Here is an 11,308-nt window from a genome sequence, read left to right on the forward strand (position 1 = left end):
AATGATTCTTTTAGAGGTATTAGGGATTGGGTTAGGAGTAAATGGTCATGAAACTAGCAAATATTACAATTCTCAGATGCAGTTTGTTTTCCAAATGGTATATTTCAAGCTCTTTACTTGTTTGCTTTGTTCTTCGTATATTTTCAAGTCCATAAAAATCCTATAAAAGCTCAAGATTTGTGAACCATATGGCAAAATTATGTGCTTAGAATGAGAAAATCACCATTACCATTTGGGTTGAAGTCAGGAAAATCAACTTATTTCCATACCTTGTGAATGTTATGCAGGAATCAAACATATCTTACACGGTATCTTCTTCTAAACTCCTTAGTTTAAGTAGATACTCTTTATGGAGTGTTTCTAATGTTTGACCGTATAGAAATAGAAAAGGAGATAAAGGTTGGACATTTTATTTTTTATTTTTTTTAAGGTTGGGCATTTTAAAGTAGCAGAGCCTACTTAGATTACTTTCTTTACTTCTTTTCCAAAAGGTGGCATTCCTCTGTCATCTTAGCCATTTCCTCTTTGCCATCTTCCCGATGATTTGCCATCTGCATGATGATTCAGTATCTCTATGAACAATCATGAAAAAGAAAGTTTAAGATTTTTACATGACATTGGAAAACAGTGAAGGTCTGTGACAACATGATAATAATAAACATAACTTTGGAGTCCCCATTTCTTGAATTATTTTCTTACTTAAACTAATATTGTTTCTAGATCCTAGTAATTATACAGACAAATCTTAATTTAATTTACAAACTGGGTTTGTAAGCATGTGCTAATTTTGACAGTACAGCTTGAAAACAATTTCACCGGGGCTGGGAAGGTGGCTCAGTGGTAGAGCTCTTGCCTTGCATGCCTGAGACCGTGGGTTTGATTCCTCAGCACCACATAAGCAAAAAGAAAAAAGCTGAAGTGGCGCTGTGGGTCAAGTGGTAGAGCGCTAGCCTTGAGCTGAAGAGCTGAGGGACAGCGCCCAGGCCCATAGTTCAGGCCCACGACCGGACCCCCCCCCCAAAAAAAAAAAAAGAAAAAAGAAAACAATTTCACCTTGTGTGTATTAAGAGGAGAAATAAGCAGATGGCCAGCTAGAAATCAGGGGTGTAAAGCTACAACTCTAATAGCAGGGAATATTTTTTTGGAGTTCATGGCTCTAATAATCCTTCAGAACAGAGAGGAAAGAACAATGGATGGTTCTGAGCTCTTGTTTTTTTTTTTCCCTTATATTTTAGAATTCATTCTAGGTGTGGAAATCAGTGTCATTACATTCATTTTTATCATTTTATCCCTAAAGCCATAGATTGAAAATACTCATATTTCTCTATAGATCCCTAGATCAATGGTAATAAGTATTCAGTAGACGGTTATAGAAGTTAGGATTTGTTTTAGCCCAATGTAACGGAAAAATTCAAAAGTGTCTTACACAAGATAGAGGTCTCTTATTTCTTTGTCACATAAAAGAATTACAAAGGTAGGGAGCAGAGGACTGATAAGGTGGCTCCACAGAGTCGCCAGGAACCCAGGGTCTTTCCAAGTCTCTATTCTATCATTCCTGGATGCAGCCCTTGTCCTTAAAAGACCCAAAAGCCTCTTAATCACTTTACAGACCAAGCAGCAAAGGGAAGAATGTCTTTTTTAAAGGTATTTCTCCCTCAAAAACTTTATTTTTTTAACAATCACATTTACAAGTCATTGGCTGAAACTTAATGACAGAACCCAAGATAGCTTCAGAAAAGGCCACAAAAATGTGCTTTTTTCTACCTAGTCATGAACCCAGTAAAGACCTCGTTTTATATGGCCAAGGGCAGAGCATAAATAAGAGAAGTCAGCTAATGCCTCTTGCGGTAGACTCAAGGGCCAGTGGTATAGAGAAATGGAAAAAAATAATATCCTTTGGAAAAACCTATATTTGAACTGAGTTTCTTACTTCTGTAGGCAGTGCATGCAACATATACAAGTTATCAGTTTATATTACCAAATGTATGTATTGGGAATGCAGGACTTGCAAAAAGTAAGAATTAGAGAGTGAAGGATGTGAAAGGGTAGTTAGGTTAGCCTTCCTAAACTTCTCAGATCACTCACTTTCCTATGCTCAGAAAGTTCTTTGCTATGGCATCAGAGGTATTGTGTACCTCCAACTACCTCCTGATTTCTCTACAAGCAAAAAACAAGTGTATATCCCAGAGAAGGGAATTCTAGTGGAAGACCAATCAAGGTACCTTATCACAACCAAAGACACGACTTTGAACTGTTATGCAGTTGATGAAAAACCTATTAAGTCTTAGATGACTGAAGGGAAAGTATATGCAAGTTGGGCATTCCTTTTCTGAAATACCTGGTACTGGAAATATTTCCGATCTGTGATATTTTTTGCTTTTGCATTGTTGTATATTGGCATACATATAACCTGGGTACTTAAGTCTAAGCAGAAAAATTCATTTGTATTCTCTATAGATGTATATAAATATAAAATATGCATATACACACATACCCTATGCATATAACCTAAAGGTAATTTTATATAATGGCTTAAATAATCTTGTTCATGAACCAAAGCTTCATAGTGTGAAATTTCCCAGATATAGCATCATGTTGATATTCAAAAAATTTTTTGGAACATCTCAGATTCTAGGGTTTCCAATTCAAGATACTCACATCCTATTTAGAAGCTATCTGTGAAAAGAAATTATGCAGGAAACAATGACAAATTGAGCCAGAGAGTGCTAAGCAGAGCAGAGAAGCACCTTTCTTAAAAAATATATTGTAAAGGTGATGAACAGAGGGGTTACAGTTACATGAATAAGGTAATGCATACATTTCCTTTTGAGCAGTGTCACCCCCTTTCATTTTCTCCCAGTTTTTCCTTTCCCGACATCCACCCCCCCCCCAAGTTGTATTTCCAGCAAGGTGTCTATTGGGTTTCACTGCTGCATTGGTTCAACCTTTGTCCCACTGTTTCTGTGCCTCCCTTTCCCCTCCCCAAATCAGATAAACTTATATACAAGACAAAGGGTACAGAAATCAAAAACAGCAAAAGATGAGACTAAACCAATGAAAAAAGGAAAGAAAAAACAAGAACAGAAAACAGTAGAAAAAAAACCACTTTCTTCCATTTGTTAGATAAGCATCATTTTACATGACCATATGAACATAGCTAAGGATAAAGCCACCAGCACAATCATGTTTATTGCAGCATTGTTTAAGATAGCCAAGATATAGAATCAACCCAGATGTCCCTCAACGGACCATTGGACCAATGCACAATGGAACTCTATGTTTGCATCAAAAAGAATGCCCTGTTCATAAGGAACTGGGAAGACTTGAAAAAAATTATGCTAAGTAAGCCAGACCCCCAAGAAACATAGGCTACGTGGGTTCCTTCCTTTTTAATTATTAGAGTGTGCCTATAAATCTCCAAGTATACCCAATGGGTAGTAAAAGACAAATAATTACACCTGGACATGATAAATTAAACAGCACTCTAAACATTCACACAGTGAGAACAGAGAAACATCTTATACAAAGTTAGGAACCCAGGAACAATAGCCTGTTAAGCAAAGTCTGGTTGGGCATTTTCCTAATCAAGAGTCCATGTGGAAGGTTCTCATTGACTGAGAGGACCATGGATTCCTTCTCTCCTCACCAAGTTAGTTCCAAAGACCTCTCAGGCCTTAGCATTTTAACAAATGTGCATTCTGTTCACCTCTTGCTCTGGAAATAACTCACCAAGAATCAGACACATCTGTCATTCTATAAAAGCCAAATGATGAAATTTAAAATGGAAACTCAGGACAGAAACGTAGACACACACTTGCAGATGGTCGAGAGGACACCTCTCTTGGGGTCTTCTTTCTCTGCCCCAGCTGTAGGAGAAGCCTTGTTCAGGCCCACATCACACATAGTTGAGTGTGGTCTGGTGGCCCGGGATGACCTAAATATACTCAGGGATCTCTGTGAAAAATGCAACCCTATTGACTTTATGGTTTTATTTAGTCTCATTCTGAGAGATGGCTCAGTCTTTTGCACTGACCTGAGACAACCTCTTGCAGCTGCGGCCTTGAGAAACTCCTCAGGAAGCTCTCTGGCAAGGACAGAAATGGAATCCTGAAAAAAAATCATGCAAGTTCCTTATTTCTCTATGTTCCCAAAGTCCCCTCAGATGGTTGAGTGGGCTGGCTGAGCCAGATAAGGAGAATGAGCGTGCAGAGCTTTGCACCCTGCAGCCCAGTCCAACACCTTGCTCCTAAGGGAAAGGTAACACAATGAATTAAAATGCAACTTACCTTCAGTTCTCAGAGCTTTTGTGCTATAATTTCTGGTTTCCTAGGCTTTTGCCTACTCCAATAACAGGTCTAGACACAATGAATTAGCCTTTGTGAACCACACTTTCTGTTAACCTCCTCCATGTGGCTGGCTGGCCAAAGACATCATCTTCTAATCTTCCTTTGGAAGGCCCTGGTCTATATTTGAAACATTTAGCTGTAGGTGGGAGCCACCACTGAGCTGTAGCCTGGAGAGACTGGGAACAGACATGAAGGATGTGAGAAGGTTGAAGGTTAGTCTTCTTAATCTTCTTAGCTGTGAAGACCTGAAGGTGTGTTTTTCTAGCCTTCTAGAGATCCATAAAAGGGAGAGAAGTCAAGTTTTCAAACTGCCTATGGATAAGTACAACATTCATCTATTGAATGAACATCCACGCTGCTCATTTTATTCAGACACTAACTTAGGAACAAGCCTGTCTCATTATGGAGTTTACATTCCCATGAGGGAAACAAATTCTTGATGATAGGCTCTCCCCAACTTATGGTGATTTGACATGATTTTTCAACTTTTCTTGATGGTGCAAAATGGATGTATATTCAGTGGGAAAAAAAAAACCCATTCTTTGTGTTGGCCTGATGGTGGATGACTGGAAGCTCAGCTATTTGGGAGGCAGAGACAGGAGGACCATGGATTGAAGTTAGTCCAGGCTGAGGCTTGCAGATTAACCTGAGGATATCCTGACATCATGGGGAGAGACACTCAAAAGCTTCTATGTAGGGAAGATAAAAAAACTTCAGACTTAATAGGCACTCTGTATCTTCTGTTTTGTTTTTGTAGCTTCTGATTTTTACATAGAAAAATCAAACCTTTAAACTCTGCATAAAGTTAAATTCATGCATGAGGTCAATATTAAGCAATCTCTCAAAAGTAGAAAAATCAAATTAATGTTTTCATCTGATTAAACACGTCTATAATTCAGGAGCTTTGGCCTTGGTGCTCATTTTTATTTATGTCTAAAAACATGTGCAGATATTTTAACCCCTTTCCAGTCATAGCTTTTTTCACAGAAAGTAGAAAATAACCTGAGAATTTTAAGTAATGAAAATGGATTTATCTGCATCGAGAAATAACTGTAGTGGGCAGACAGTAACCTCGGGGGAAGTACTCTTTTTTGCTGCAGAATTGGATATCACACTTTTACCCTGGTGAAAAAAGGTATACAGACATAAAATCTTTCTGCATGATTAACAGTAAGAATTAAAGAATGAACCAAGGCTTGGGGCATGGCTCACATGGTAGAGGGTCTGCTTGGCAAAAGCCAAAGTCGTAAATCCCAGTATTAGATCACCTCAAAAAAAATGTACCTATAGACAAAGAGTGAGCTATCACTTATCTTTTTTAAAAGTTCCTAAGTCTACTATTCATAAAATGTAAGCCCTGGGATGTAAAGGATTTGTATTTGTTTCTCCACTTTATAATGGAGTACTTAGGACATAGGGCTATTTTGCTTATAAGACAGAACTCTAGCAACTTTTCAAACCCAGAAGAGACGACTGTTCTTGGAGCACAGTCTGGCTACATTTCCCTACTGCTGTCATGTGTGTCCAGTGAAAAACGAGTGGAAACAATATAAGTGTGTCTAGGGTTGGCCTGTAAAACTCAACATGCTATCCATGCTTTTTTCCCCTTTACCACTTGATGAAAATATGCATAGTGACCTCAGAAACTATGGTGAAGTTGGGAGACTAGCTCAATGATAAAGGGCTTGTCTAGCAAGCACAAGGACCCGAGTGTAAACTCTAGTATGGCTTAAAGGGGAGAAAAGGAAAGGACAGGAGAAGAGGGGAGATGGTAAAGATTGTGGAGCCATAAGACAGAGTGATCCTGATGATGAGAACCTGCAGTAAAGCAACTCACTAATCAGCTACCTGCTATTTACACAACTCTGATTTGGAGATTCATTCTTCACTTCTGACACATGACAATTTTTTTCTGTGTCCTGCCATAATTTTAAACTTTTGTACTACTTTATTCAGCAAGTCTATGTAATTGCATGAGGAGGAAATTGTACATTAGTTTAATCACCACCTAGCTAGAACAAAATCGATATTTAACCAAACATAAGGGGCTGAGAAGGTGGCTCAGTGGTAGAGCGCTTGCTCTGGGTCCAATTGGCCCTGGGTCCAATTCCTCAGCACCACATAAGCAAAAAGAAAAAAGCCAGAAGTGGCGCTGTGGTTCAAGTGGTAGAGCGCTAGCCTTGAGCTGAAGAGCTGAGGGACAGCGCCCAGGCCCATAGTTCAGGCCCCATGACCGGACCCAAAAATAAAAGCAACAACAACCATAAAATACTACCCTAATAAATAGCAAAGCTGATAATTTAGTAGCTACTTTTGTACCTTAACGGTGTCATGTCTTCATTACAACCTTTTGAACTGTACTATATTTATTACAGTTCATCTATGATTGGTTATTGGATGTCTTAGTTTTCTTATTCATGAAGATTGTGGATTGATTTGGTCAAACTGTAAGGGCTCATATTTGGGAAATGGGGTATCTCAACTTACAGCACTATGTATTTGAGCAATCTGTCAAACCTGGCAAGTGGACTATAACCTCAAAATATGTGATATTATTTGATCCTTCTCAGGGGAAAAGAAAACAACAAGAAAGGATGCAGGTAGCTTAGAAAGACCAGCAGTATGGAAGGATTCAGATTCATCACCTCTTATCTATACAACTATACTAATTATACAACTGGTGATACTGCTTATAGTAGTTATACAACTGTGGTAAATTTAGTAAACCTTCCTAGACTTTGTTACCTGTAAGTAGAGCACAATACATCAGCTAACAGATAAAGTTATCACTTAGGTAGGTGCGATAATATGATATCTTGGCATGGTGATGCATGCCTGTGGTCCCAGCCACTCCGGAGATGGAGGTACAAAGATCATGGTTTGAGACCACTTCCAAAAAGTGTCCAAAAAATAGCAAAAAGTGTGGCAGTGTGGTCAAGAGGTAGCTTGCAAGATTAGCCAGCACAAGCCTCTGAGTTCAATCCCCAGTACTTCGAAAGGACAGTATCTGAAACCAATGAACAAACAAAAACACTGAATATGTTACATATCAAAGCTTTAAATTACTTTAGAAATACAAAAGAAGAAAACAAAGGCTAGCAAATGTCCTTGGTTGTTGAAATTTCCTAAAAATATTCCCTTGCCAGCCCTCCTTGGAGCATAACTCTATTATCCATCTTTGTTCAGTCTACTGCCTCCACCAATGCTCATCTCTCAATCCCAGCCTCCTACTCAGGAACTAAGGGCCAGGAAAACTCTCAAGGTTGCAGTGGCAGAACTAGGCCAGCTCTTCCCTCTCTACCACTATTTGGCAATAATCACTATAGTTCAATGTCAAACAGTTGTCAACATTACTTCTTGAAAGACTTCAAGTCTCCATAACACCCCCTAGTCCAGATTCAGAGCTTAAAACCACAGCATACAGTTGAGCTCCTTGGACACTTTCCAGAAGCTGCTAGAGATGTGTAGCTTTTAAGTCTTGAAGAATACCTTGTAACAGACTGTGTTTTATTGAAACTTAGTCGTCGGTGCTTTAAAATTCACAGTAGATGCTCAAGAAATGACAAATATGATTCTAATGTCTTTGATTAGCATGATGTCTTTTAAAGACTTTAATTTCATTTTTATAGGATGTGAAACATTCTTACAAAAGTTTTCCATTTTGTCCAAATTCTACAAGGTTTTACAATTTTCATACTGAGGAGATTTGTGAGTCAGTCCCTGGCACAGTCTGCAGGTTTAGCACCTCCAGTGGTAGAAAAATGACCTGTAAATAACTACAAAGGAAAAAGTGATCCGTTTTGGAAGAACCTACAGAAGTAAAACAAACAGGGGGAAAGAGTTTGTGGTTATATAAGAGATAGTGAAGATGGAGGAATGAGATGCCTCGAGCTGCACTCCTTATGTCTAGGAAATACCCTTTTCAGTATTCATACTGTGTTCTCCCTGGCATCTGTCCCTTCATTAATATACTAGGTGGTTTTGGCTTGACAGAGGACATGATTTACCACACATCTTTTTTTGTTCTCTTCTCTCTCGGGTGGAATGATTAAGGTAGAGAGTGTAGAGAAACAGATGAGGAAACTGATTTCTAGATTGACACGGGGAGCCTGGCCCTCTTCTTTTGTATTCCTATAAAGACATTCACAAGCCAGGTGCTGGTGGCTCATGCCTGTAATCCTAGCTACTCAGGAGGCTGAGATCTGAGGATTGCAGTTCAAAGCCAGACCAGGCAGAAAAGTCATGAGACTCTTATCTCCAAGAAACCACCAGAAAATCGGATGTGGCATGTGGCTCAAGTGGTAGAGCACTCACCCTGAGCTGAAATGCTGAGGGACAGTTGCCCAGGCCCAGAGTTCAAGCCCCACAACCGACAAAAAAAAAAAAAACAATCACAAATACAATTATTGGCTTCTGTCCTTTGCAGTTCAAGGATAAGGGGGAAAGGGAAAAAAAGGACTGACCTTAAGAAGACATTTCTCCATGTTGCTCTTCTGTGGTCTCTTCTGTAATTAATGAGCTATAAAGAGAAAGATAAACTGACTTTACTACAGCTCCTGTAGGAGGTAGTACAGCACTGATCAGTGGACTTGTTGACAAGGTAAACTAAAAAACTCTTATCCAGGAGTCATATGTTATCTGAGCCCAGCCAGGGTGATTTGCCCAAAGTTCTACCAAAAGTGAGAAATTTAATCCTAATGGTTGGTTACTGTCAGTAGTGAGAAAGTACTGTTCCCAAAACATGTCACAATGACGCCTTGGCATGTCACGATCATGTCAAAATATGCCATCACGTGACTTGATAGCCCAGTGCCCTCCTCCCAGCTATAATGCTACTTGTTGGGAATCAAAGCCTTTCACATTATAAGGCCTCAAAATGAAGAATTCTTCCTGCTTCTTTAGATTTGTACACCTCCATTCTCATCACTGGTGCTGAAATGTAGATAGAGGATAACCAAAATACAATCTATCATGGCTGAATGAAAAAAGGCATTTGGTTACTTTTTTTTGGTTTGAGGTGAGAGATATTGGGGTTTTGAACTCAGGAACTTGCATTTCAGAGGCAGGCTTTAACACAGTCCCTGACACTTCTACTAACATGTTCTGCTAGGATGGCAGGTACATGCCACTGTGCGTAGATTGCCATCAGTTGAGACAGAATCTTGGGAACTAACCTTGAACTGTGATGCTCCCAAACTCAGCCTCACAGGTAGGATTGCAAGTCACAACACCTGGCTTGATCACATCTTCTAATATTTTGGACAGATGATGAGGCTGATAATGAGATTCTGCCTGGTTCCACCAGCAATTCCCCTCACTTCACTGGCCCTGAACACTGTTCTAATGTCTGGGCATTCGAGCATTCTAAGGGTGCTTTCCAAAGGTTTTCTTCCCTTCTTTCATAAAAAGGCAATTGAGGTTGGTGTCTCAGAGACTGTAAACTACGTTGCTTGTGAAAGAACATAGGCTTTCTTCTAGCATCCACCATCGGACAAGAAGTGACTAATTAAGATTAATTTTTAGCTACATAATGCCTGTTGTGCAAGAACATGTTTGCACTTGGGAGTATTGACACTGGCAAATGGGGCCAGACTTTTGGCAAGTTTTCTGGAAAAACATTGCCAAGCTGGCTAACTTCCTATATTTTGCTACTCTTTTTTTTTGGAAAATACCTAAAACACTTTCCAAGAAATTAGTTTAGGTCAGTCAGAGTTTATTCTGGATAGTACTGTGTTCATTATTGCCTAAGAATCTCAGTTAGAATCAACCGTCCTTCCAGATGCAAAGCAGGCTGACATAACACATAGGCTTTTTTGATCTGGGAAGAAAAGCAGTTGCAGATTCTAGAAGGAAATGCAAATTATCTGTCTAGGTAACTTAAACTGTTGACAATCTCACTACCAGTTCTTAGGATCTGAGGGAAAAGTCAGGTTGACAAAAAGAAATGAAATGGAAAAACTAAGATGTATCTGTAGCTACCATTTTCTTTGATGGGTGAAACCAGTATGCTAAGCAGAAATAGCTTAGAACCAGTTTGGATTTGATCCTGGGTTTTCATACACACTCACTAACTAGCTATTTTACATAGTTAAGCAGTATGCAGAGTGTTCAATAGCCAACTTCACATTTCAACAAAGGCAAAGCCAATCTAAATGTCAATTCATCACAGAATGTGTTTGTAATAAAAAAAATTTAATTATTTTTCATCAGATCTTCTTTTTAAGATATTTTCATTGTCTTTAAGTAGTTGTAGAAAAGAGTTCCATTCAATAAAGCACTTGTGATTACAATGTGTCGTGATTAATGTCACCCCTTTCAACATTCTCATCCATCTCTCCAACTCACTCTTTCCCTCACTTTCCTTAAATTTTGTAGGATATATATTTGTTTGTTATTAGATTCTCTCATTGACAAGCTTTGAAATTTTATGTTATAGGAACACAGCTAATTCAGTTGTCAAATATTAATTCGATTCCACGGTAATTCCACACCAAATATACAATGCCAAACAGTGACTCTGTTTCCATATAGTTATATTGAGAAATGATATATTTTTGACAGTTCAACTGGTCTCAAATATTGTAAATGGCAGCACTATCCAGAGAGTAGATTTTTTTAATTGCTAGTAGTAATTAACTAAAGATTTGTCTTATCACCTACTGGACAAATTTTATTGAAGCAATGCCAAGAATTAAAACTTTCTGCCCTACTTTTAAGAATATACCTAGATATTTTTAGATGGCAACAAAATTATTCTATATAAAATTTACAGTTTTCACAGTCATTATCATTATTGCACAATTTTACTGTTAGAACTTCAACATGTAAAGTGTGTAAGTAAAGTGATTTTATTTCAGGAATGCTACTCTCTCTCTCTCTCTCTCTCTCTCTCTCTCTCTCTCTCTCTCTCTATATATATATATATATATATATATATATATATATATATATAGTTGTTCTGT

At 38.5% G+C, this 11,308-nt stretch overlaps 1 long non-coding RNA gene across 1 annotated transcript; it reads right to left on the reverse strand.

Moving 5' to 3' along the window:
- Nucleotides 1–440: 440 nt before the first annotated feature.
- LOC138837296 (uncharacterized) lies at nucleotides 441–9,590 on the reverse strand. The gene is made up of 4 exons (XR_011375295.1): nucleotides 9,521–9,590; nucleotides 8,810–8,865; nucleotides 4,034–4,107; nucleotides 441–572 (listed from the first exon to the last, which is right to left on the reverse strand). It is a non-coding gene; the product is annotated as an uncharacterized lncRNA (long non-coding RNA).
- Between the last annotated feature and the right edge of the window lie 1,718 nt (nucleotides 9,591–11,308).

This window comes from Dipodomys merriami, unplaced genomic scaffold (genome assembly GCF_024711535.1).
Source record: "Dipodomys merriami isolate MVZ:Mamm:240054 unplaced genomic scaffold, mDipMer1.0.p SCAF_27, whole genome shotgun sequence".
Classification (NCBI taxonomy): domain Eukaryota; kingdom Metazoa; phylum Chordata; class Mammalia; order Rodentia; family Heteromyidae; genus Dipodomys; species Dipodomys merriami.